This window comes from Parasteatoda tepidariorum, chromosome 2 (genome assembly GCF_982258835.1).
Source record: "Parasteatoda tepidariorum strain Cologne lab strain chromosome 2, Ptep-v5.0, whole genome shotgun sequence".
Taxonomy (NCBI): Eukaryota; Metazoa; Arthropoda; class Arachnida; order Araneae; family Theridiidae; genus Parasteatoda; species Parasteatoda tepidariorum.
In genome coordinates, this window is record NC_141756.1 from 108,315,367 (window position 1) to 108,343,165 (window position 27,799).

Consider the following 27,799-nt stretch of genomic DNA (forward strand, 5'->3'; position numbering starts at 1 on the left):
CATTTAATTATTTTTTTTATTTTGTCCATATCACTCTACATTATTAGTGCCGATATCGCTACGTTATAATGCAAATATTATAAAAGACGGGTTAGAAAGTTTCTTTGTAACCTACATTTAAAGTATATTAATGTCCACTCTTATTATAGGCATTTCTCTCGTTTACTTTGTAATTATTATTAATAACTGCATTTGAGTGGGCCATTAAGCGGACACTTGAATAATTTTTTTTAATTTTTCTAATCAAGTGAGAACTTTGATATTCATGCCAAGTCAAAGGATAAGCGTCAAAATTTCTAAAAACATATAGTTATGCTATGAAATATCTATAAAACATTTAATATTTTTTTTTATTTTGTCCATGTCACTTTCGTTTCCCGCAAGTCCTTCCCTGGACTTGCGGGAAGCGAAAAGTTATTATTATTATTTTTTTTTAAATCTTAATTTTCTACAAACAAGCCATTCCGAAGCTTAGTCCTTTTTCCTTACAGAAAAAGAATGTAAACTCTAATCTGAAATGCTGCAAGCGAAACAAGTGAAATGTAGGATAACAAAATAAAGGCAATAAGGACTAGTTCTAAGTTTAACTAAGACTAGAACATTATATATTCCAAGTTATCTTTGATATCTTCAAGTTGTTTTCAAACTGGAAATTGTTTTGTATCCTTTTGTTGATCAATAAATTTTCACCCCGGATGCCCCCGCTAGGGGGCGGGACGGGGCTGAGCTTTGAATATTCCAAGTTATCTATTTAACTGTATCATTTAAAAATGAAGTATAAAGTTTCAGACTTGTATAATTTGTAATTTAGCACTTTTATCTAAATGTTACATCTTTTTTAATAGTAAATTTTTGTATAATTTTATTATATACGAGCATTAAAATTGCGCTAATTTTCTTCTATAAATGCATATTTTACTGAGTAATCCTAATTCTGATAGAAAGTTGGCATCTCTGGTATTCATTTAAGGTATTGAATCTTGAGCTATTGGGAATTTTTTATATTTTTACATTTGTTTATTTATGTTTATTGTAAATTTCTAATATCAATCAAAAAAGTTTTATATCGGAACTCTTCACTAATCGAAAAAAACAAAACAAGACAGCGATAACTCGATGCTGTGACTCAGATTTAAAGGTGAATTGGATTTGACTGTCAGTCCAAGTAAAAAAATAGGTTTTCTTTAGGAAACTTCAACAGAAGGTCTTAGTCCACCTGGAACATTCGATGATGATGATTCAACTACAGCTACTCAGCCAAACAATTAACTTCTACCGATTAACTTCTACCGATAAAGAGGTCAAAAGTTAAGATACTGGATTGAATAGTTCATAAAATTGTGTGACTTTACAATTTGTCTGCTCCTGAAGTTGTTGAAAATCTAAATTAAGTTAATGTTCGAACGTAAGTCTCCGTGGCTGCGAAATAGTCTATTTCTATGTTTATTTGAAATTTAGTTTGTACTTCGCAGAATGATTGCGAAGAAGCTAACTGCCAATGTTTTTAGTTTTATTTATCGATTTATCTAAATTCCTAAAAGCTATTTAAAGATCTAATCAAAGAATGAAACTAATTTACAAATTCAGAAAAAGACAAAATGAGTAAGTAACTTTTTAAATAATAAATCAAAGTAGAAAAGCACTTTAAGTTATATTGTGATGAACCTTTTAATGATGAACAAGATTAATTATATTCCTTTAAGTGTTGGTTTTTATTTTTAATCCCTTTGAGCCTAATTTGCAAAAAGTGGAGCAGTCGGCATCAATGATTATGTTTTGTAATTTACACAAGGTATATTTTAGATATTTTTTTTCTCTTCAATTTTGGTACAAACCCTTAGTAAAAAATAAGTTTGAATGAAATAGTCAATGCCAACATTCAAGATTATTAATAAAAAGATTACAAGATGTGAGCCTCAGATTGCATTTAACAATTTAACCAGTGTATGTGAGAGCGTTTGAATTGAATGTAAAGTCTTCTAAGAAAAAGAGTACATCTCCGATTGCGTATAAGTAACTCACCAGTTTGTGTTAGAGCACAAATAAAGTTTTATGCGAATGGCATATTCTGCTAAGAATTAATTTTAGACTTGATACCAAAAAGTGTGCCACTCCACTTTCACAGGATACCCAAGGCAAACAGTTTGATGACCACTGCTACGAAAACTTTAAAAAAGTTACTTAAAACTACTTAATTACTTAAAAGTGTAATCATTTTTTGATGCCTCTGTGTTGATTCAAATACTTTAATTTACTAACCAATTTGTGTTAGAGTAAAAATAAAGTTTCTTGCGAATGGCATGTTATGTTAAGAATTAATTTTAGATTTGAAATGGTGGATGCCACACTCACAGGATGCTATGGTGAACAGTTTAACCACTGCTGTAGTGTATCTACCACTACAAAAATACAATTCCAATTCACTGGTATATAAAACATGTTAACTAGATTCTATGTTGGGGTACCTTTGCATAGATGAAGGTTTACATTGTCGATAACTACTATTCCCACGTTTGTGACCCGGGCGTGATGTCAACCCTCCTACCTTGAGAGAAACTACCACTTCGATACAAACATGCCTATTTCGATGGATGATTCACATTGAACAGTTGACTTGCTACTTGTGACTGTGACATTCTCTACCTCCTCACACTGTTGCTACTCAGTCTTGATCATACACGTCTTTGGCCTGACTGCTAATGGCAACACAGAAGGGACCACGACCGTGAACTTGATACAGCTCTCACAATCAGCACTCAAAAAGTATGATGATCTTAATACAGCTCTCCCGGCTTCTCACGAAATATCGATGAATCAACTAGGGGTATCCGTTCATCGAATTCTATCACAGATATAATTCTGGTGGGGGAGTACTGTAGTGTATCTACCACTACAAAAATACAATTCCAATTCACTAGTATATAAGACTCGATTCTTTGTTGGGGCTCCTTTTTGATAGATGAAGGTTTCCTTTATCGATAAATATATCCCCTCAACTGCTATAAAAAACTCAAAACTGCTTAATTATTTGAAAGTGTAACCATTTTTCGATGTCTCTGTGTTGATTCAACCACCTTAAATTTACATTTTGTTTATTTTCAGCTCTTCTAGTACTGTTGAAAGATCAATCCCCAAATGTGAGAATCAGAGTGGCTGAAGCATTGACCTTATTACACCATTATTGAGTTTAGACGACTTCCTTTGTTTGTTCTGCCTGCAAAAACTGAAGAAAAAATGTGCTTGCAACCTTTTTTTTAAAAAAAGAAAACACAACAACACATATATATATACATATTTATATACAGTTTTCAATGTGTTGTGAGATTATTGTTAGAACTGAGAATACCAATGGATATTGGATTTTCCACAATGATCACAAATTCCAATTTTTTGACTCTTGTAAAAAATTTAAGTATCCGAATTTTTATTGTGTGATTTTTTTAAATTTAATTGCCATTATTAAATGTTAAGTTTGTTATTGCTGATTTTATTATTCCGTTACAAATTTTATGTTTCCACTATGGGCTCTCTGCACTTCCCTGTGATTGCTATGCAATCATTTTTTTTCCTTCCTAAAGATAAACAGATTGCTGCATCACAAATTAAAAACTATCCTGAAAGATATGAATATAATGTATTTGACACAGATTTTGTTGCCTATTCTGTTGGGACAAAATTTAAACCTGATAATTTTGTTCAGTTATCATTGGAACTTCATTTACAACTTTGCTTTTATAATTCCTAATACTGTTGGGATGAAATTGAAATCTGATAATTTTGTTTGGTCACTGTTGAAACTTCATCGACAACCTTTTTTTTTTTTAAAAAATTCCTGTCTCTTGATTAGTTATTATAAAAACTTTTATTATCTGTGTATTACCCAAAATATTTAACAACTATGTGAAAATATAATTTTAAATGTTTTACAATTTTGTATTAATTATTTTTATTGCATTTTTTGACTGGTATGGTTTAATGTAAAACATATTATAAAGGCGAATGTAACTTATTTGTTACTTTATAATTGCAAACGTAGTTACATAACGTTTTAAATATGTTTATTATTAAATGTTTTACACATCTAATTTTGCATAATTATCAAAATCTATGTAATAATAGCAGAGAAGAGAAATAAAGTATAATAAATAAATATAGCTTTAAAAGGTTATAGATTGTAAATACAATTAGATAAAAATACAGAAGAAATATTTTACAGGTACAAAATGCCTTCAAAGCTTTAATATTTTGCCAAAGGCAACTAAGAAAATCTAAATCATTGTTAGGTAAGAATCATGTTACAATCAATAGAACAACGAGCATAAGTTTGATCATCAAGATTCTATGGTATTTCATTCAATTTGGTTGATTAAATGGAACACTGAGTTTTCAATTATACATAGATATTAGTTTATTAGACAACTGTGTTTCCTTTTCTCTATGAATAATAATTATATATATATTGAAATACTTTTGATTTTTTTTCTTCATTGAACTGGGATGCTTTATGCTTTCCATAGAGTACCTTATACCCAAACTTTCCTGAGATAATGGGGTGCTTACCAAAATACCTAAGGGACCATTGTGGCCCCTCCTGTCATTCTAGGTATAAAGTTCTATATATGCATACATTTCTATTAAGCTAACTCATGAATGATTAAATGAGCTGTTAAATTGGATCAAATTATGAAAAGTCAGAAGTACTCAACGTTTTTAATAAGTTACTTTTTAAATTACAGAGCAACAAAATACCAGAGGGGTATTTATTAAACTTGAGAGTGTAAACAATGAAAACTGCAGCTAAGAAATTTTTGAGAAAGCAAGAACTATTAACTTTTTATATTATTTCTTTTTTTTCTGAGAGGTTTCAATGTCAAAAGCTAAGCAAACCAAAATTGATAAAAAAAAAATTATTATTAGTTCTAATGCTCTATAAAATTTCTTTTTTTATTTTTATTTTTTACTACAAATAATAAATACTACATATTTTTGGGATTTTAAGTGCTTGCTACTAAAAATTATTTTAAAACGTTTTAAGGTTATTTTGCTCTAAACAAATATTGGCTTGTTTAATTGGTAGATTTAAAAATATGTGGAATGATGCTAAGTCTCGCGTTTCAATGATAATGTTAAAGATTTTCTGTATAAAGAAATAATATCTTAGACTCTCTTTTAGATGTCATTCCTTTTCTTTGTCTACTAACTAACCCTCTTGATTTTTTTTTGGGGGGGGGGAGTCATGTTTGTTTCTCGCTATCACAAAACAAATTTTCTTTAAAGAAAAAATCATTCCACAGTGTTCTTTAAATTTCTGTTGTTATGTTTAAAAAATAGTGCCAATCTGTACTTCAATGCTAATGTTTGCTTTTCTTGTGAATAACCAGTTGTGTTTTATTAGTTTGCTTCTTTTTGTCTAATTTTCTTGTAATATAATTTTTGAAGAATTACAATAAAAACATATTATTTATCTTACAGTATAAAGCATTTATTTTCTTTATGTACAAACATGACGAAATGTCAATCTAATTTTTTTTCCGTAATTTTACGACTAATGTTTTTCTTTATGAATCATCTACTGAAAAAAAAAAGCTTTTTTTTTTGCTTCATATTCAATGACTGAATTTAAAGTGTTAATATATTCCATAAATTACCAATCGTTTTATCTTGATGCTCGCTTCTTTACCTCACTTTTTTTTAATACAAGTTTTGCAAATTTATTTTTAAAAAAACTTTAAATTTCTGTTACAGTTACAAAACGTTTAACTTTTAGTCTATACCAATAAAATCTATAGCAGAAATGAAACTTTTTTTTCTTCTTTAAAAATTTAATAAATATATAAACTTAGTTATTCCTGGTGGGAATTTTAACTCAATCAGTTTGTAAATTATTCCATTGCACCAAACTCTTTGACACGCTCTACTGATGTCAAGCATTAACATAGCTGAAGTCTATTTTAAATGTAAGCCTCTGCAAATGTTATTTTTGAGGTGTTAATCCACATTGTTCGTCTGGTAAACATGAAAGACAAGGCTTTAATTAATTGTAGACTATTCTCTTCAAGTGTGCAAAGCAAACTTATAAGTTGATAGCTGGAAGGTAATAGTAAATCTTTGTTTGCTTTAGATTAGCAGTTCCCAATATTTTTCGACTACGGAACCCTAAATAATTAACCTTCTTTCAGCAGAACCCCCAACTTTATAATTAAAGTTAATAAAGATAATAGTGAACCTTGTAGTCTATTAAAGACTATTTTTAAAATATTTTATTACTTTTAAATATTTTAACATTTTTTTTGTGATAACATCTAAAAATTGGGAGAGATAAAGGACTCCGACCTCAATATGAATAATATAAATACTGTGTTGTTGTTAACCAATATTAATGATTCTAAATTTCTCTTTATAATCTTTTATTCTTTCTGAGTTCTTTATAATTTGCAATTTTAAAACTTATACGCAATAAGAGAATAAAATATCCCTTATCCAAGCAGTAGAGTTAAAAGAATAAAGTTTCACTTATCGTATATCATAGTAGGAAAGAAAGTAAAGAAAATAAAAGTAATTGCCCTACCACATTGTAATAACGGTTAGATAATAAAGGTAATCAATTATAAGAGAATAAAATTTCTTATCAGAGTAGTAAGAGAGGAAAAATTAAGTAATCAGTGATAAGGGAATACAATTTCCTCTAATCTTAAAGAGAACAAATTTCTCTTATTACAGTAGTAGTGGTAAGAAAATAAATTTCCTTTATTGCAGCATTATCGGTAAACGGATATATTTTCCTTTGATATAGTAATATTCGAAAAATAAAACTGTTTTTATCTTAGATAAGGGTAAGAGAATAAAATACCTTTATTACAGTAGTAGAGGTAAGAAGATAAAATTTGTATTACTACAGTAGTAGTAATAAGAGAATAAAATTTCCTTTGTTATAGTAATATAGGAAAGATAAAACTGCCTTAATCATGTTAGTAGCAGTAAGAAAATAAATAAAAAAAATCCCTAAGATGAAAATAATCAGTAGTAACTTAAACAATCCCTTGTCTTTCCAAATCGCCAAAACAGAATGAAATTTTCTTTCTTCCGATCGTTGCGACGGTAAAAGAATAATAAAAATTAGTAGTACGAAAAAAAAATTTACAATACCAGAAATAGGCAATTTGTTCCCCATGTCCATTCTCAACATTTCTGTCCAGTGCACTGTGGGCCAGAAGACCATGATCTTTGGCCAAAAGTCAAAAATTAAATTTTCCACTAAAATATGTGTAAGCAGTTTTAAAATAGCCCAAATTAAGTATTCATAATCATTCCAAACACTATAATTTACTTTTTATACCAACAAGAATATAATGTAATGAAAAATATGTTAAAAAAAATTTCTTTTTAAGTGTAACTTTTACATTTTTATTTCAAAAATATATATAGAAATGTCACCTTACTGTTGCATTTTAATCCGAGTAATTAGTCTGAAATTATAGTACAATTTTTCAATTTGTTGGATTAGTTAATACTCTTGACAAACTTTAGTATAGTTTATATCTTATCATTTGACATTTTACAATGTTTGAATGACTTTCGATACTTAGTTCCAAAAAGTTCCACGAGGTAATTAGCTCAACTTTTTGTTGTTGACTTCTCTAATGTTTCTTTTTTCGAAAAAACCTACCCCATTTTGCCCGTATTGTAAAGGTGGACTAAATATACCAAAAAACAAATATTATGTTTTTTTTAATATTTTCGCGTTATTTTGTAATATTACTTCGGAAATATAATTTGCTTTTCATTTTTAATATAAAATTACGAAAATTATTATATTTTCATTGCTATATTTAATTATTTAAACGTACTATATTATTTTTTTTATTTTTGCTCGTCATATTTCAGCCGCCATTTTTTTTCCTGGGTATTTTTAGTGTATTTCAAAATTTTAACTATGCATTTAATTTACCTGCACATAAGAACCCCCAAATTTTGAAACAAATTTTTCAAAATACTAATTTTGGCCACGAAACCTTGGATGCTGGTCAACTGTGCAGTGCATTGTAGCAGATATTGGTCATCGCTCCCTTCATCCATTCGACAAAAATCCTTCCCTTATTGTCATCGAAATTGGACCCGCAGACATTTTAGTTCGGAACCGAAATTTTCCTATATAAAGTTTCCGAGGCCTCGCTCCAGAAGGCATCCGGATCTTCCAAGGATTTCTTGTGCATATTCCAGAGCTCATCTGGGCATATCGCTTCTGCTCCTCCGTAGCCTCGTATGCGTAGTTCGTGTCCTGGTAGTTATCGTGCAGTACTAGTCCATTTTACGATCTCAATAATATAAAAGAGTTTGAAAGTCAACCTTTGCAGGGTTTCGTACCCGGAGCCTCCGGGACTACATATCTAACTTGCCCATAGCGCAACCAACTGCGCCACAATTCACATGCTAGCCCCACGAATATTTAGATTAAAAACACCACGTCCGGTTTAGTCAACAAAACTTATTTTGGCCCATTGTGGGCCCACTAATTGGTCTATAAAAAATTCCTTCTTTACAATTGTTTGTTACATTAACCTCTAATTTCGGGCCGAGTTTGAAATTAATAGGTTAATATTATCGAGAGTTACGGGGTGTGATGTGTGCGTGCCCACTGATACTACTTTTGTTCCTTTTGCAGTAATTATTCGCTCTTTAATAAAGAAAAATAATTCTTTTCATATATAGAACACTTTATTCACTTAAAAATATTGAAAAAGGAGTTAAAAAAATAACATTAAATAAAAATTATCCGAAATTTATCCGTTTATTAGCTATTATTCGCAATTTCCCAAAGGAAAAATAATTATTTCTATATACAGAATACTTGATTCACGTTAAAATGTCAATAAGTATATTAAAAAACATAATATAAAATAAGTAAAAAAAAATTAAAGTCGACCCTCCCAGGGTTTCGAACCCAGGACTACGTATCTAACTTGCCAAAGCGCTACCAACTTCGCCACGCTTCACATCCCAACTCCGCGAATATTTAGATTTAAAATACCACATCCGGTTTAGTCAACGAAACTTATTTTGGGCCCACTAATTGGTCGTTAAAAAATTCCTTTGGGACAATTGTTTGTCATATTAACCTCTAATTTCGGGCCGAGTTTGAAATTTATAGGTTAATATTATAGAGAGTTACGGGGTGTGATGTATGCGCGCCCCCTGATACAACTTTTGTTCCTTTTTCAGCAATTATTCGCTCTTTAACAAAGAAAAATAATTCTTTTCATATATCGAACACTTTATTCACTTAAAAATATTGAAAAAGGAGTTAAAAAAATAACATTAAATAAATAAAATAAATAAATAAAAATTGTCCGAAATTTATCCGTTTATTAGCTATTATTCGCTATTTCCCAAAGGAAAAATAATTATTTCTATATACAGAATACATGATTCACGTTGAAATGTTGAAAAGTATATTAAAAAACATAATATAAAAAAAATTTAAAGTCGACCCTCACGGGATTTCGAACCCAGGGTAGCCGGGACTACGTATCTAACTTGCCAAAGCGCTACCAACTTCGCCACGCTTTACATGTCAACCCCGCGAATTTTTGGATTAAAAACACCACCTCCGGTTTAGTCAACGAAGCATATTTTGGCCCATTTTGGGCCCACTAATTGGTCTTTAAAAAATTCCGTTCTTTCAATTGCTTGTTACATTAACCTCTAATTTCGAGCCGAGTTTGAAATTTATAGGGTTATATTATAGGGAGCTTAGGGGTGTGATGTGTGCGTGCCCCCTGATACTACTTTTGTTACTTTTTCAGCAATTATTCGCTCTTTAACAAAGAGAAATAATTCTTTTCATCTGTAGAACACATTATTCACTTAAAAGTATTCAAAAAAGAGTTATAAAAATAACATAAAATAAAATAAATAAATAAAAAATTATCCAAAATGTATCCGTTTCATAGCTATTATTCGCTATTTCCCAAAGGAAAAAGAATTATTTCTTTTAATAATTAAAGGAAAATAATAGGAAAAGAATTATTTCTTTAAGAATACTAGAATCTCGTTAAAATGTCGAAAAGTATATTAAAAAATATAATATAAAATAAGTAAAAAAATCTAAAATCGACCCTCACAGGGTTTCGAACCCAGGAACTCCGGGACTACACATCAGCCTTGCACACAGCGCTACCAACTGCGCCACGCTTCACATGCCAACTCCGCGAATATTTAGCTTAATAAACCTACGCCCGGTTAGTCAACAAAATATATTTTGGCCCTTTGTTGGCTCCTAATTAGTCTATAAAAAATTCCTTTAGTACAATTGTTTTTGACATTAACCTCTAATTTCAGGCCGAGTTTGAAATTTATAGGTTAATATTATACGGAGTTACGGGGAGTGAAGTGTGATGTGGCTCGAGAAAGGTTCAAATTTCAGGACCCCCTAGCTCCCTTTAATATGAAGGTATAATTTTCTAACTCGAACCCTAAGTAGGGGCCTATGGTCCAAACAAGGCTGCTGCAGATAATTTTTATAGGCTATTTAGGGGGGTCACAGTGGGGCCCTAAAGGTAAATTGCGAAGATGAGAGGAGAGAGTTTTTGAAGCGAAACTGTGGTAGGCTTCACGTATCACCGTGGACTGGAAGGTAGGCCACCAGACAAGCAAGTTCGCTGCAGGATGGAGGGGTCCTGGATTCGAATCCCAGATACGGTCAAATTTTCAAAAAAATTTCTTTTTTTTTGTTTATTTTAAATTCTATTATTTTTTTATGTGTTTTTCGATATTCTGGAGGATCCTGCATGAGGGAAAAAAATTTTTTGTTGGGAAAATGGGAAAAAACTGGAAAAATCCTGGAAAATCAGCTAATTTGCTCTTTTTCGACTTCTATTGTAACATTTTGGATATTCTAGCATGCATGGGGTGTTTTCTGTGTGTGAAGTCCAGCAAGGAAAGCGTAATGGTATAATAAAAAATAAAAAAAATGGCTCGGGAAAGGTTCAAATTTCAAGACCCCTAGCTCCCTTTAATATCAAGGTATAATTTTGAAACTCGAACCCTAATTAGGGTTCTATGGTCCAAACAAGGCTGCCGAAGATAAATTTTATAGGCCAATTAGGGGGGTCGCAGTGGGCCCCTAAAGGTATATTGCGAAGATGAGAGGAGAGAGCTTTTGAAGCGAAACTGTGGCAGGCTTCACGTATCACCGTGGACTGGAATGTAGGCCACCAGACAAGCAAGCTCGCTGCAGGATGGTGGGATCCTGGGTTCGAATCCCAGGGGCGGTAAAATTTTCGAAAAAATGTTCTTTTTTTTTGTTTATTTTAAATTATATTATTTTTTCATGTGTTTTTCGATATTCTGGAGGAACCTGCATGTAGGAAAATTTTTTTTTTGGGAAAAAGGGAAAAAATATGAAAAATCCAGGAAAATCAGTTTATTTGCTCTTTTTCGACTTCTATTGTAACATTTTGGATATTCTAGCATGCATGGGGTGTTTTCTGTGTGTGAAGTCCAGCGAAGAAGGCGTAATGGAATAATAAAAAAAAAGAATAAAAAAATAAAATGGGTCGAGAAAGGTTCAAATTTCAGGACCCCCTAGCTCCCTTTAATATCAAGGTATAATTTTCAAACTCGAACCCTAACTAGGGTTCTATGGTCCAAACAAGGCTGCCGAAGATAATTTTTATAGGCCAATTAGGGGGGTCATAGTGGGCCCCTAAAGGTATATTGCGAAGATGAGAGGAGAGAGCTTTTGAAGCGAAACTGTGGTAGGCTTCACGTATCACCGTGACTGGAAGGTAGGCCACCAGACAAGCAAGTTCGCTGCAGTATGGAGGGGTGCTGGGTTCGAATCCCAGGGACGGCAAAATTTTCGAAAAAAAAATTTTTTTTTGTTTATTTTAAATTATATTATTTTTTTATGTGTTTTTTGATATTCTGGAGGTTCCTGCAGGAAGGAAAAATTTTTTTTAAAGGGAAAAAAGGGAAAAAACTAGAAAAATCCAGGAAAGTCAGTTTATTTGCTCTTTTTCGACTTCTATTGTAACATTTTGGATATTCTAGCATGCATGTGGTGTTTTCTGTGTGTGAAGTCCAACAGAGAAAGCGTAATGGAATAATAAAAAAAAGGAATTAAAAAAAATGGCTCGAGAAAGGTTTAAATTTCAAGACCTCCTAGCTCCCTTTAATACCAAGGTATAATTTTCAAACTCGAACCCTAACTAGGGTTCTATGGTCCAAACAAGGCTGCTGAAGATACTTTTTATAGGCCAATTAGGGGGGTCGCAGTGAGCCCCTAAAGGTATATTGCGAAGATGAGAGGAGAGAGCTTTTGAAGCGAAGCTGTGGTAGGCTTCACGTATCACCGCGGACTGGAAGGTAGGCCACCAGACAAGCAAGCTCGCTGCAGGATGGAGGGGTCCTGGGTTCGAATCCCAGGGACGGTCAAATTTTCAAAAAAAATTTTTTTTTGTTTATTTTAAATTATATTATTTTTTTATGTGTTTTTCGATATTCTGGAGGTTCCTGAATGAAGGAAAAAAATTTTTTTATTGGGATAATGGAAAAAAACTGGAAAATCCTGGAAAATCAGTTAATTTGCTCTTTTTCGACTTCTATTGTAACATTTTGGATATTCTAGCGTGCATGGGGTGTTTTCTGTGTGTGAAGTCCAGCAAGAAAAGCGTAATGGTATAATAAAAAAATAAAAAAAAATGGCTCGGGAAAGGTTCAAATTTCAAGACCTCCTAGCTCCCTTTAATATCAAGGTATAATTTTCAAACTCGAACCCTAACTAGGGATCTATGGTCCAAACAAGGCTGCTGAAGATAATTTTTATAGGCCAATTAGGGGGGTCGCAGTGGGCCCCTAAAGGTATATTGCGAAGATGAGAGGAGAGAGCTTTTGAAGCGAAGCTGTGGTAGGCTTCACGTATCACCGCGGACTGGAAGGCAGGCCACCAGACAAGCAAGTTCGCTGCAGGATGGAGGGGTCCTGGGTTCGAATCCCAGGGACTGTCAAATTTTGAAAAAAATATTTTTTTTTGTTTATTTTAAATTATATTATTTTTTTATGTGTTTTTCGATATTCTGGAGGTTCCTGAATGAAGGAAAGAAAATTTTTTATTGGAATAATGGAAAAAAAACTGGAAAACTCCAGGAAAATCAGTTTATTTGATCTTTTTTGTCTTCTATTGTAACATTTTGGATATTCTAGCATGCATGTGGTGTTTTCTGCGTGTGAAGTCCAGCAGAGAAAGCGTAATGGAATAATAGAAAAAAAGAATTAAAAAATAAAATGGCTCGAGAAAGGTTCAAATTTCAAGACCCCCTAGCTCCCTTTAATATCTAGGTATAATTTTCAAACTCGAACCGTAACTAGGGTTCTATGGTCCAAACAAGGCTGCTGAAGATAATTTTTATAGGCCAATTAGGGGGGTCACAGTAGGCCCCTAAAGGTATATTGCGAAGATAAGAGGAGAGAGCTTTTGAAGCGAAACTGCGGTGGGCTTCACGTATCACCGTGGACTGGAAGGTAGGCCATCAGACAAGCAAGTTCGCTGCAGGATGGAGGGGTCCTGGGTTCGAATCCCAGGGACGGAAAAATTTTCGAAAAAATTTTCTTTTTTTTTTTTTGTTTATTTTAAATTATATTATTTTTTTATGTGTTTTTCGATATTCTGGAGGATCCTGCATGTAGGAAAAAAAAATTTTTTATTGGTAAAATGGGGAAAAACTATAAAAATTATGGAAAATCAGTTAATTTGCTCTTTTTCGACTTCTATTGTAACATTTTGGATATTCTAGCGTGCATGGGGTGTTTTCTGTGTGTGAAGTCCAGCAGGGAAAGCGTAATGGTATAATAAAAAATAAAAAAAAATGGCTCGGGAAAGGTTCAAATTTCAAGACCTCCTAGCTCCCTTTATTATCAAGGTATAATTTTCAAACTCGAACCCTAACTAGGGTTCTATGGTCCAAACAAGGCTGCTGAAGATAATTTTTATAGGCCAATTAGGGGGGTCGCAGTGGGCCCCTAAAGGTATATTGCGAAGATGAGAGGAGAGAGCTTTTGAAGCGAAACTGTGGCAAGCTTCACGTATCACCGTGAACTGGAATGTAGGCCACCAGACAAGCAAGTGCGCTGCAGGATGGAGGGTTCCTGGGTTCGAATCCCAGTGACGGGAAAATTTTCGAAAAAATTTCTTTTTTTTTTTTTTTAATTTTAAATTATATTATTTTTTTATGTGTTTTTCGATATTCTGGAGGTTCCTGCATGTAGGAAAATTTTTTTTTATTGGGAAAAAGGGAAAAAATAGGAAAAATCCAGGAAAATCAGTTTATTTGCTCTTTTTCGATTTCTATTGTAACATTTTGTATGATATAGCATGCATGGGGTGTTTTCTGTGTGTGAAGTCCAGCGAAGAAAGCGTAATGGAATAATAAAAAAAAGAATAAAAAAATAAAATGGCTCGAGAAAGTATCAAATTTCAGGACCCCCTAGCTCCCTTTAATACAAAGGTATAATTTTCAAACTCGAACCCTAACTAGGGGTCTATGGTCCAAACAAGGCTGCTGAGGATACTTTTTATAGGCCAATTAGGGGGGTCACAGTGGGCCCCTAAAGGTATATTGCGAAGATGAGAGGAGAGAGCTTTTGAAGCGAAGCTGTGGTAGGCTTCACGTATCACCGCGGACTGGAAGGCAGGCCACCAGACAAGCAAGCTCGCTGCAGGATGGAGGGGTCCTGGGTTCGAATCCCAGGACGGTCAAATTTTCAAAAAAATATTTTTTTTGTTTATTTTAAATTATATTATTTTTTTATGTGTTTTTCGATATTCTGGAGGTTCCTGAATGTAGGAAAAAAAATTTTTTATTAGGATAATGGAAAAAAAACTGGAAAACTCCAGGAAAATCAGTTTATTTGATCTTTTTCGTCTTCTATTGTAACATTTTGGATATTCTAGCTTGCATGTGGTGTTTTCTGTGTGTAAAGTCCAGCAGAGAAAGCGTAGTGGAATAATAAAAAAAAGGAATTAAAAAAAATGGCTCGATAAAGGTTTAAATTTCAAGACCTCCTAGCTCCCTTTAATACCAAGGTATAATTTTCAAACTCGAACACTAAGTAGGGGTCTATGGCTCAAACAAGGCTGCTGAAGATAATTTTTATAGGCCAATTCGGGGGGTCACAGAGGGCCCCTAAAGGTATATTGCGAAGTTGAGAGGAGCAAGCTTTTGAAGCGAAACTGTGGTAGGCTTCACGTATCACCGTGGACTGGAAGGTAGGCCACCAGACAAGCAAGTTCGCTGCAGGATGGAGGGGTCCTGGGTTCGAATCCCAAAGATGGTCAAATTTTCAAAAAAAAAAATTTTTTTTTGTTTATTTTTAATTATATAATTTTTTTAAGTGTTTTTCGATATTCTGGAGGTTCCTGCATGAAGGAAAAATTTTTTTTTATTGGGATAATTAAAAAAACAGGAAAAATCCTGGAAAATCAGTTAATTTGCTCTTTTTCGACTTCTGTTGTAACATTTTGGATATTCTAGCATGCATGGGGTGTTTTCTGTGTGTGAAGTCCAGCAAGGAAAGCGTAATGGTATAATAAAAAATAAAAAAAATGGCTCGGGAAAGGTTCAAATTTCAAGACCCCTAGCTCCCTTTAATATCAAGGTATAATTTTGAAACTCGAACCCTAACTAGGGTTCTATGGTCCAAACAAGGCTGCCGAAGATAATTTTTATAGGCCATTTAGGGGGGTCGCAGTGGGCCCCTAAAGGTATATTGCGAAGATGAGAGGAGAGAGCTTTTGAAGCGAAACTGTGGCATGCTTCACGTATCACCGTGGACTGGAATGTAGGCCACCAGACAAGCAAGCTCGCTGCAGAATGGTGGGGTCCTGGGTTCGAATCCCAGGGGCGGTAAAATATTCGAAAAATTTTCTTTTTTTTTGTTTATTTTAAATTATATTATTTTTTCATGTGTTTTTCGATATTCTGGAGGTACCTGCATGTAGGAAATTTTTTTTTGGGGGAAAAAGGGAAAAAATATGAAAAATCCAGGAAAATCAGTTTATTTGCTCTTTTTCGACTTCTATTGTAACATTTTGGATATTCTAGCATGCATGGGGTGTTTTCTGTGTGTGAAGTCCAGCGAAGAAAGCGTAATGGAATAATAAAAAAAAAGAATAAAAAAATAAAATGGGTCGAGAAAGGTTCAAATTTCAGGACCCCCTAGCTCCCTTTAATATCAAGGTATAATTTTCAAACTCGAACCCTAACTAGGGTTCTATGGTCCAAACAAGGCTGCCGAAGATAATTTTTATAGGCCAATTAGGGGGGTCGCAGTGGGCCCCTAAAGGTATATTGCGAAGATGAGAGGAGAGAGCTTTTGAAGCGAAACTGTGGTAGGCTGCACGTATCACCGTGGACTGGAAGGCAGGCCACCAGACAAGCAAGTTCGCTGCAGGATGGAGGGGTCCTGGGTTCGAATCCCAGGACGGTCAAATTTTCAAAAAAATATTTTTTTTGTTTATTTTAAATTATATTATTTTTTTATGTGTTTTTCGATATTCTGGAGGTTCCTGAATGAAGGAAAAAAATTTTTTTATTGGGATAATGGAAAAAAAACTGGAAAACTCCAGGAAAATCAGTTTATTTGATCTTTTTCGTCTTCTATTGTAACATTTTGGATATTCTAGCTTGCATGTGGTGTTTTCTGTGTGTGAAGTCCAGCAGAGAAAGCGTAGTGGAATAATAAAAAAAAGGAATTAAAAAAAATGGCTCGTGAAAGGTTTAAATTTCAAGACCTCCTAGCTCCCTTTAATACCAAGGTATAATTTTCAAACTCGAACACTAAGTAGGGGTCTATGGCTCAAACAAGGCTGCTGAAGATAATTTTTATAGGCCAATTCGGGGGGTCACAGAGGGCCCCTAAAGGTATATTGCGAAGTTGAGAGGAGCAAGCTTTTGAAGCGAAACTGTGGTAGGCTTCACGTATCACCGTGGACTGGAAGGTAGGCTACCAGACAAGCAAGTTCGCTGCAGGATGGAGGGGTCCTGGGATCGAATCCCAAAGATGGTCAAATTTTCAAAAAAAAATTTTTTTTTTGTTTATTTTTAATTATATAATTTTTTAAGTGTTTTTCGATATTCTGGAGGTTCCTGCATGAAGGAAAATTTTTTTTTTATTGGGATAATTAAAAAAACTGGAAAAATCCAGGTAAATCAGTTTTTTTTATCTTTTTCGACTTCTATTGTAACATTTAAGATATTCTAGCATGCATGGGATGCTTTCTGTGTGTGAAGTCCAGCAAAGAAAGCGTAATGGAATAATAGAAAAAAAGAATAAAAAAATAAAATGGCTCGAGAAAGGTTCAAATTTCAAGACCCCCTAGCTTCCATTAATATCTATAATTTTCAAACTCGAACCCTAAGTAGGGGTTTATGGTCCAAACAAGGCTGCTGAAGATAATTTTTATAGGCCAATTAGGGGGGTCACAGTAGGCCCCTAAAGGTATATTGCGAAGATAAGAGGAGACAGCTTTTGAAGCGAAGCTGTGGTAGGCTTCACGTTTCACCGTGGACTGGAATGTAGGCCACCAGACAAGCAAGTGTTTTTATGTGTTTTTCGATATTCTGGAGGATCCTGCATGTAGGAAGAAAAAATTTTTTATTGGTAAAATGGGAAAAAACTGGAAAAATCCTGGAAAATCAGTTAATTTGCTCTTTTTCGACATCTATCGTAACATTTTGGATATTCTAGCGTGCATGGGGTGTTTTCTGTGTGTGAAGTCCAGCAGGGAAAGCGTAATGGTATAATAAAAAAAAATAAAAAATGGCTCGGGAAAGGTTCAAATTTCAAGACCTCCTAGCTCCCTTTAATATCAAGGTATAATTTTCAAACTCGAACCCTAACTAGGGTTCTATGGTCCAAACAAGGCTGCTGAAGATAATTTTTATAGGCCAATTAGGGGGGTCGCAGTGGGCCCCTAAAGGTATATTGCGAAGATGAGAGGAGAGAGCTTTTGAAGCGAAACTGTGGCAGGCTTCACGTATCACCGTGGACTGGAATGTAGGCCACCAGACAAGCAAGTGCGCTGCAGGATGGAGGGGTCCTGGGTTCGAATCCCAGTGACGGGAAAATTTTCGAAAAAATTTTCTTTTTTTTTGTTTATTTTAAATTATATTATTTTTTTATGTGTTTTTCGATATTCTGGAGGTTCCTGCATGTAGGAAAATTTTTTTTTATTGGGAAAAAGGGAAAAAATAGGAAAAATCCAGGAAAATCAGTTTATTTGCTCTTTTTCGATTTCTATTGTAACATTTTGTATGATATAACATGCATGGGGTGTTTTCTGTGTGTGAAGTCCAGCGAAGAAAGCGTAATGGAATAATAAAAAAAAGAATAAAAAAATAAAATGGCTCGAGAAAGTATAAAATTTCAGGACCCCCTAGCTCCCTTTAATACAAAGGTATAATTTTCAAACTCGAACCCTAACTAGGGGTCTATGGTCCAAACAAGGCTGCAGAAGATACTTTTTATAGGCCAATTAGGGGGGTCACAGTGGGCCCCTAAAGGTATATTGCGAAGATGAGAGGAGAGAGCTTTTGAAGCGAAGCTGTGGTAGGCTTCACGTATCACCGCAGACTGGAAGGCAGCCCACCAGACAAGCAAGTTCGCAGCAGGATGGAGGGGTCCTGGGTTCGAATCCCAGGGACGTTCAAATTTTCAAAAAAATGTTTTTTTTGTTTATTTTAAATTATATTATTTTTTTATGTGTTTTTCGATATTCTGGAGGTACCTGCATGTAGGAAATTTTTTTTTTGGGAAAAAGGGAAAAAATATGAAAAATCCAGGAAAATCAGTTTATTTGCTCTTTTTCGACTTCTATTGTAACATTTTGGATATTCTAGCATGCATGGGGTGCTTTCTGTGTGTGAAGTCCAGCAAAGAAAGCGTAATGGAGTAATTAAAAAAAGAATAAAAAAATAAAATGGCTCGAGAAAGTATCAAATTTCAGGACCCCCTAGTTCCCTTTAATACAAAGGTATAATTTTCTAACTCGAACCCTAACTAGGGATCTATGGTCCAAACAAGGCTGCTAAAGATACTTTTTATAGGCCAATTAGGGGGGTCACAGTGAGCCCCTAAAGGTATATTGCGAAGATGAGAGGAGAGAGCTTTTGAAGCGAAGCTGTGGTAGGCTTCACGTATCACCGCGGACTGGAAGGTAGGCCACCAGACAAGCAAGCTCGCTGCAGGATGGAGGGGTCCTGGGTTCGAATCCCAGGGACGGTCAAATTTTCAAAAAAAAATTTTTTTTGTTTAATTTAAATTATATTATTTTTTTATGTGTTTTTCGATATTCTGGAGGTTCCTGAATGAAGGAAAAAATTTTTTTTATTGGGATAATGGAAAAAAACTGGAAAATCCTGGAAAATCAGTTAATTTGCTCTTTTTCGTCTTCTATTGTAACATTTTGGATATTCTAGCGTGCATGGGGTGTTTTCTGTGTGTGAAGTCCAGCAAGAAAAGCGTAATGGTATAATAAAAAAATAAAAAAAAATGGCTCGGGAAAGGTTCAAATTTCAAGACCTCCTAGCTCCCTTTAATATCAAGGTATAATTTTCAAACTCGAACCCTAACTAGGGTTCTATGGTCCAAACAAGGCTGCTGAAGATAATTTTTATAGGCCAATTAGGGGGGTCGCAGTGGGCCCCTAAAGGTATATTGCGAAGATGAGAGGAGAGAGCTTTTGAAGCGAAGCTGTGGTAGGCTTCACGTATCACCGCGGACTGGAAGGCAGGCCACCAGACAAGCAAGTTCGCTGCAGGATGGAGGGGTCCTGGGTTCGAATCCCAGGGACTGTCAAATTTTGAAAAAAATATTTTTTTTTGTTTATTTTAAATTATATTATTTTTTTTATGTGTTTTTCGATATTCTGGAGGTTCCTGAATGAAGGAAAAAATTTTTTTTATTGGAATAATGGAAAAAAAACTGGAAAACTCCAGGAAAATCAGTTTATTTGATCTTTTTTGTCTTCTATTGTAACATTTTGGATATTCTAGCATGCATGTGGTGTTTTCTGTGTGTGAAGTCCAGCAGAGAAAGCGTAATGGAATAATAGAAAAAAAGAATAAAAAAATAAAATGGCTCGAGAAAGGTTCAAATTTCAAGACCCCCTAGCTCCCTTTAATATCTAGGTATAATTTTCAAACTCGAACCGTAACTAGGGTTCTATGGTCCAAACAAGGCTGCTGAAGATAATTTTTATAGGCCAATTAGGGGGGTCACAGTAGGCCCCTAAAGGTATATTGCGAAGATAAGAGGAGAGAGCTTTTGAAGCGAAACTGCGGTGGGCTTCACGTATCACCGTGGACTGGAAGGTAGGCCACCAGACAAGCAAGTGCGCTGCAGGATGGAGGGGTCCTGGGTTCGAATCCCAGAGACGGGAAAATTTTCGAAAAAATTTTCTTTTTTTTTGTTTATTTTAAATTATATTATTTTTTTATGTGTTTTTCGATATTCTGGAGGTTCCTGCATGTAGGAAAATTTTTTTTTATTGGGAAAAAGGGAAAAAGCAGGAAAATCAGTTTATTTGCTCTTTTTAGACTTCTATTGTATCATTTTGGATATTCTAGCATGCATGGGGTGCTTTCTGTGTGTGAAGTCCAGCAAAGAAAGCGTAATGGAATAATAGAAAAAAAGAATAAAAAAATAAAATGGCTCGAGAAAGGTTCAAATTTCAAGACCTTCTAGCTCCCTTTAATATCTAGGTATAATTTTCAAACTCGAACCCTAAGTAGGGGTCTATGGTCCAAACAAGGCTGCTGAAGATAATTTTTATAGGCCAATTAGGGGGATCACAGTAGGCCCCTAAAAGTATATTGCGAAGATAAGAGGAGAGAGCTTTTGAAGCGAAGCTGTGGTAGGCTTGACGTTTCACCGTGGACTGGAAGGTTGGCCACCAGACAAGCAAGTTCGTTGCAGGATGGAGGGGTACTGGGTTCGAATCCCAGGGACGGTAAAATTTTCGAAAAAATTTTCTTTTTTTTGTTTTTGTTTATTTTAAATTATATTATTTTTCTTATATGTTTTTCGATATTCTGGAGGATTCTGCATGTAGGAAAAAAAAATTTTATTGGGAAAATGGGAAAAAACTGGAAAAATCCTGGAAAATCAGTTAATTTGCTCTTTTTCGACTTCTATTGTAACATTTTGGATATTCTAGCATGCATGGGGTGTTTTCTGTGTGTGAAGTCCAGCAAGGAAAGCGTAGTGGTATAATAATTAAAAAAAAAATGGCTCGGGAAAGGTTCAAATTTCAAGAACTCCTAGCTCCCTTTAATATCAAGGTATAATTTTCAAACTCGAACCCTAACTAGGGTTCTATGGTCCAAACAAGGCTGCTGAAGATAATTTTTATAGGCCATTTAGGGGGGTCGCAGTGGGCCCCTAAAGGTATATTGCGAAGATGAGAGGAGAGAGCTTTTGAAGCGAAACTGTGGCAGGCTTCACGTATCACCGTGGACTGGAATGTAGGCCACCAGACAAGCAAGTGCGCTGCAGGATGGAGGGGTCCTGGGTTCGAATCCCAGTGACGGGAAAATTTTCGAAAAAATTTTCTTTTTTTTTGTTTATTTTAAATTATATTATTTTTTTTATGTGTTTTTCGATATTCTGGAGGTTCCTGCATGTAGGAAAATTTTTTTTTATTGGGAAAAAGGGAAAAAATAGGAAAAATCCAGGAAAATCAGTTTATTTGCTCTTTTTCGATTTCTATTGTAACATTTTGTATGATATAACATGCATGGGGTGTTTTCTGTGTGTGAAGTCCAGCGAAGAAAGCGTAATGGAATAATAAAAAAAAGAATAAAAAAATAAAATGGCTCGAGAAAGTATAAAATTTCAGGACCCCCTAGCTCCCTTTAATACAAAGGTATAATTTTCAAACTCGAACCCTAACTAGGGGTCTATGGTCCAAACAAGGCTGCAGAAGATACTTTTTATAGGCCAATTAGGGGGGTCACAGTGGGCCCCTAAAGGTATATTGCGAAGATGAGAGGAGAGAGCTTTTGAAGCGAAGCTGTGGTAGGCTTCACGTATCACCGCAGACTGGAAGGCAGCCCACCAGACAAGCAAGTTCGCAGCAGGATGGAGGGGTCCTGGGTTCGAATCCCAGGGACGTTCAAATTTTCAAAAAAATGTTTTTTTTGTTTATTTTAAATTATATTATTTTTTTATGTGTTTTTCGTTATTCTGGAGGTACCTGCATGTAGGAAATTTTTTTTTTTGGGAAAAAGGGAAAAAATATGAAAAATCCAGGAAAATCAGTTTATTTGCTCTTTTTCGACTTCTATTGTAACATTTTGGATATTCTAGCATGCATGGGGTGCTTTCTGTGTGTGAAGTCCAGCAGAGAAAGCGTAATGGAATAATAGAAAAAAAGAATAAAAAAATAAAATGGCTCGAGAAAGGTTCAAATTTCAAGACCCCCTAGCTCCCTTTAATATCTAGGTATAATTTTCAAACTCGAACCGTAACTAGGGTTCTATGGTCCAAACAAGGCTGCTGAAGATAATTTTTATAGGCCAATTAGGGGGGTCACAGTAGACCCCTAAAGGTATATTGCGAAGATAAGAGGAGAGAGCTTTTGAAGCGAAACTGCGGTGGGCTTCACGTATCACCGTGGACTGGAAGGTAGGCCACCAGACAAGCAAGTGCGCTGCAGGATGGAGGGGTCCTGGGTTCGAATCCCAGAGACGGGAAAATTTTCGAAAAAATTTTCTTTTTTTTTTGTTTATTTTAAATTATATTATTTTTTTATGTGTTTTTCGATATTCTGGAGGTTCCTGCATGTAGGAAAATTTTTTTTTATTGGGAAAAAGGGAAAAAGCAGGAAAATCAGTTTATTTGCTCTTTTTAGACTTCTATTGTATCATTTTGGATATTCTAGCATGCATGGGGTGCTTTCTGTGTGTGAAGTCCAGCAAAGAAAGCGTAATGGAATAATAGAAAAAAAGAATAAAAAAATAAAATGGCTCGAGAAAGGTTCAAATTTCAAGACCTTCTAGCTCCCTTTAATATCTAGGTATAATTTTCAAACTCGAACCCTAAGTAGGGGTCTATGGTCCAAACAAGGCTGCTGAAGATAATTTTTATAGGCCAATTAGGGGGATCACAGTAGGCCCCTAAAGGTATATTGCGAAGATAAGAGGAGAGAGCTTTTGAAGCGAAGCTGTGGTAGGCTTGACGTTTCACCGTGGACTGGAAGGTTGGCCACCAGACAAGCAAGTTCGTTGCAGGATGGAGGAGTACTGGGTTCGAATCCCAGGGACGGTAAAATTTTCGAAAAAATTTTCTTTTTTTTGTTTTTGTTTATTTTAAATTATATTATTTTTCTTATATGTTTTTCGATATTCTGGAGGATTCTGCATGTAGGAAAAAAAAATTTTATTGGGAAAATGGGAAAAAACTGGAAAAATCCTGGAAAATCAGTTAATTTGCTCTTTTTCGACTTCTATTGTAACATTTTGGATATTCTAGCATGCATGGGGTGTTTTCTGTGTGTGAAGTCCAGCAAGGAAAGCGTAGTGGTATAATAATTAAAAAAAAAATGGCTCGGGAAAGGTTCAAATTTCAAGAACTCCTAGCTCCCTTTAATATCAAGGTATAATTTTCAAACTCGAACCCTAACTAGGGTTCTATGGTCCAAACAAGGCTGCTGAAGATAATTTTTATAGGCCATTTAGGGGGGTCGCAGTGGGCCCCTAAAGGTATATTGCGAAGATGAGAGGAGAGAGCTTTTGAAGCGAAACTGTGGCAGGCTTCACGTATCACCGTGGACTGGAATGTAGGCCACCAGACAAGCAAGCTCGCTGCAGGATGGTGGGGTCCTGGGTTCGAATCCCAGGGGCGGTAAAATTTTCGAAAAATTTTCTTTTTTTTTGTTTATTTTAAATTATATTATTTTTTCATGTGTTTTTCGATATTCTGGAGGTACCTGCATGTAGGAAATTTTTTTTTTTTGGGAAAAAGGGAAAAAATATGAAAAATCCAGGAAAATCAGTTTATTTGCTCTTTTTCGACTTCTATTGTAACATTTTGGATATTCTAGCATGCATGGGGTGCTTTCTGTGTGTGAAGTCCAGCAAAGAAAGCGTAATGGAGTAATAAAAAAAAGAATAAAAAAATAAAATGGCTCGAGAAAGTATCAAATTTCAGGACCCCCTAGTTCCCTTTAATACAAAGGTATAATTTTCTAACTCGAACCCTAACTAGGGATCTATGGTCCAAACAAGGCTGCTGAAGATACTTTTTATAGGCCAATTAGGGGGGTCACAGTGAGCCCCTAAAGGTATATTGCGAAGATGAGAGGAGAGAGCTTTTGTAAGCGAAGCTGTGGTAGGCTTCACGTATCACCGCGGACTGGAAGGTAGGCCACCAGACAAGCAAGCTCGCTGCAGGATGGAGGGGTCCTGGGTTCGAATCCAAGGGACGGTCAAATTTTCAAAAAAAAATTTTTTTTGTTTAATTTAAATTATATTATTTTTTTATGTGTTTTTCGATATTCTGGAGGTTCCTGAATGAAGGAAAAAATTTTTTTTATTGGGATAATGGAAAAAAACTGGAAAATCCTGGAAAATCGGTTAATTTGCTCTTTTTCGACTTCTATTGTAACATTTTGGATATTCTAGCGTGCATGGGGTGTTTTCTGTGCGTGAAGTCCAGCAAGAAAAGCGTAATGGTATAATAAAAAAATAAAAAAAAATGGCTCGGGAAAGGTTCAAATTTCAAGACCTCCTAGCTCCCTTTAATATCAAGGTATAATTTTCAAACTCGAACCCTAACTAGGGTTCTATGGTCCAAACAAGGCCGCTGAAGATAATTTTTATAGGCCAATTAGGGGGGTCGCAGTGGGCCCCTAAAGGTATATTGCGAAGATGAGAGGAGAGAGCTTTTGAAGCGAAGCTGTGGTAGGCTTCACGTATCACCGCGGACTGGAAGGCAGGCCACCAGACAAGCAAGTTCGCTGCAGGATGGAGGGGTCCTGGGTTCGAATCCCAGGGACTGTCAAATTTTGAAAAAAATATTTTTTTTTGTTTATTTTAAATTATATTATTTTTTTATGTGTTTTTCGATATTCTGGAGGTTCCTGAATGAAGGAAAAAAATTTTTTTATTGGAATAATGGAAAAAAAACTGGAAAACTCCAGGAAAATCAGTTTATTTGATCTTTTTTGTCTTCTATTGTAACATTTTGGATATTCTAGCATGCATGTGGTGTTTTCTGTGTGTGAAGTCCAGCAGAGAAAGCGTAATGGAATAATAGAAAAAAAGAATAAAAAAATAAAATGGCTCGAGAAAGGTTCAAATTTCAAGACCCCCTAGCTCCCTTTAATATCTAGGTATAATTTTCAAACTCGAACCGTAACTAGGGTTCTATGGTCCAAACAAGGCTGCTGAACATAATTTTTATAGGCCAATTAGGGGGGTCACAGTAGGCCCCTAAAGGTATATTGCGAAGATGAGAGGAGAGAGCTTTTGAAGCGAATCTGTGGTAGGCTTCGCGTATCACCGTGGACTGGAAGGTAGGCCATCAGACAAGCAAGTTCGTTGCAGGATGGAGGGGTACTGGGTTCGAATCCCAGGGACGGTAAAATTTTCGAAAAAATTTTCTTTTTTTTGTTTTTGTTTATTTTAAATTATATTATTTTTCTTATATGTTTTTCGATATTCTGGAGGATTCTGCATGTAGGAAAAAAAAATTTTATTGGGAAAATGGGAAAAAACTGGAAAAAATCCTGGAAAATCAGTTAATTTGCTCTTTTTCGACTTCTATTGTAACATTTTGGATATTCTAGCATGCATGGGGTGTTTTCTGTGTGTGAAGTCCAGCAAGGAAAGCGTAGTGGTATAATAATTAAAAAAAAAATGGCTCGGGAAAGGTTCAAATTTCAAGAACTCCTAGCTCCCTTTAATATCAAGGTATAATTTTCAAACTCGAACCCTAACTAGGGTTCTATGGTCCAAACAAGGCTGCTGAAGATAATTTTTATAGGCCATTTAGGGGGGTCGCAGTGGGCCCCTAAAGGTATATTGCGAAGATGAGAGGAGAGAGCTTTTGAAGCGAAACTGTGGCAGGCTTCACGTATCACCGTGGACTGGAATGTAGGCCACCAGACAAGCAAGTGCGCTGCAGGATGGAGGGGTCCTGGGTTCGAATCCCAGTGACGGGAAAATTTTCGAAAAAATTTTCTTTTTTTTTGTTTATTTTAAATTATATTATTTTTTTATGTGTTTTTCGATATTCTGGAGGTTCCTGCATGTAGGAAAATTTTTTTTTATTGGGAAAAAGGGAAAAAATAGGAAAAATCCAGGAAAATCAGTTTATTTGCTCTTTTTCGATTTCTATTGTAACATTTTGTATGATATAACATGCATGGGGTGTTTTCTGTGTGTGAAGTCCAGCGAAGAAAGCGTAATGGAATAATAAAAAAAAGAATAAAAAAATAAAATGGCTCGAGAAAGTATAAAATTTCAGGACCCCCTAGCTCCCTTTAATACAAAGGTATAATTTTCAAACTCGAACCCTAACTAGGGGTCTATGGTCCAAACAAGGCTGCAGAAGATACTTTTTATAGGCCAATTAGGGGGGTCACAGTGGGCCCCTAAAGGTATATTGCGAAGATGAGAGGAGAGAGCTTTTGAAGCGAAGCTGTGGTAGGCTTCACGTATCACCGCAGACTGGAAGGCAGCCCACCAGACAAGCAAGTTCGCAGCAGGATGGGGGGGTCCTGGGTTCGAATCCCAGGGACGTTCAAATTTTCAAAAAAATGTTTTTTTTGTTTATTTTAAATTATATTATTTTTTTATGTGTTTTTCGATATTCTGGAGGTACCTGCATGTAGGAAATTTTTTTTTTTGGGAAAAAGGGAAAAAATATGAAAAATCCAGGAAAATCAGTTTATTTGCTCTTTTTCGACTTCTATTGTAACATTTTGGATATTCTAGCATGCATGGGGTGCTTTCTGTGTGTGAAGTCCAGCAAAGAAAGCGTAATGGAGTAATTAAAAAAAGAATAAAAAAATAAAATGGCTCGAGAAAGTATCAAATTTCAGGACCCCCTAGTTCCCTTTAATACAAAGGTATAATTTTCTAACTCGAACCCTAACTAGGGATCTATGGTCCAAACAAGGCTGCTAAAGATACTTTTTATAGGCCAATTAGGGGGGTCACAGTGAGCCCCTAAAGGTATATTGCGAAGATGAGAGGAGAGAGCTTTTGAAGCGAAGCTGTGGTAGGCTTCACGTATCACCGCGGACTGGAAGGTAGGCCACCAGACAAGCAAGCTCGCTGCAGGATGGAGGGGTCCTGGGTTCGAATCCCAGGGACGGTCAAATTTTCAAAAAAAATTTTTTTTTGTTTAATTTAAATTATATTATTTTTTTATGTGTTTTTCGATATTCTGGAGGTTCCTGAATGAAGGAAAAAAATTTTTTTATTGGGATAATGGAAAAAAACTGGAAAATCCTGGAAAATCAGTTAATTTGCTCTTTTTCGTCTTCTATTGTAACATTTTGGATATTCTAGCGTGCATGGGGTGTTTTCTGTGTGTGAAGTCCAGCAAGAAAAGCGTAATGGTATAATAAAAAAATAAAAAAAAATGGCTCGGGAAAGGTTCAAATTTCAAGACCTCCTAGCTCCCTTTAATATCAAGGTATAATTTTCAAACTCGAACCCTAACTAGGGTTCTATGGTCCAAACAAGGCTGCTGAAGATAATTTTTATAGGCCAATTAGGGGGGTCGCAGTGGG

At 35.0% G+C, this 27,799-nt stretch overlaps 1 long non-coding RNA gene across 3 annotated transcripts; it reads left to right on the top strand.

Moving 5' to 3' along the window:
• Positions 1-484: 484 nt before the first annotated feature.
• On the top strand, positions 485-5,471 carry LOC147816011 (uncharacterized). Of its 3 annotated transcripts, XR_015431547.1 has the most exons (3): positions 485-660; positions 1,552-1,602; positions 3,103-5,471. It is a non-coding gene; the product is annotated as an uncharacterized LOC147816011 (long non-coding RNA). The 3 variants fall into 3 exon arrangements; XR_015431548.1 differs by lacking the exon at positions 1,552-1,602 and having other exon boundaries at positions 485-970; XR_015431549.1 differs by lacking the exons at positions 485-660; positions 1,552-1,602 and adding an exon at positions 979-1,405.
• The last annotated feature ends 22,328 nt before the right edge of the window (positions 5,472-27,799 follow it).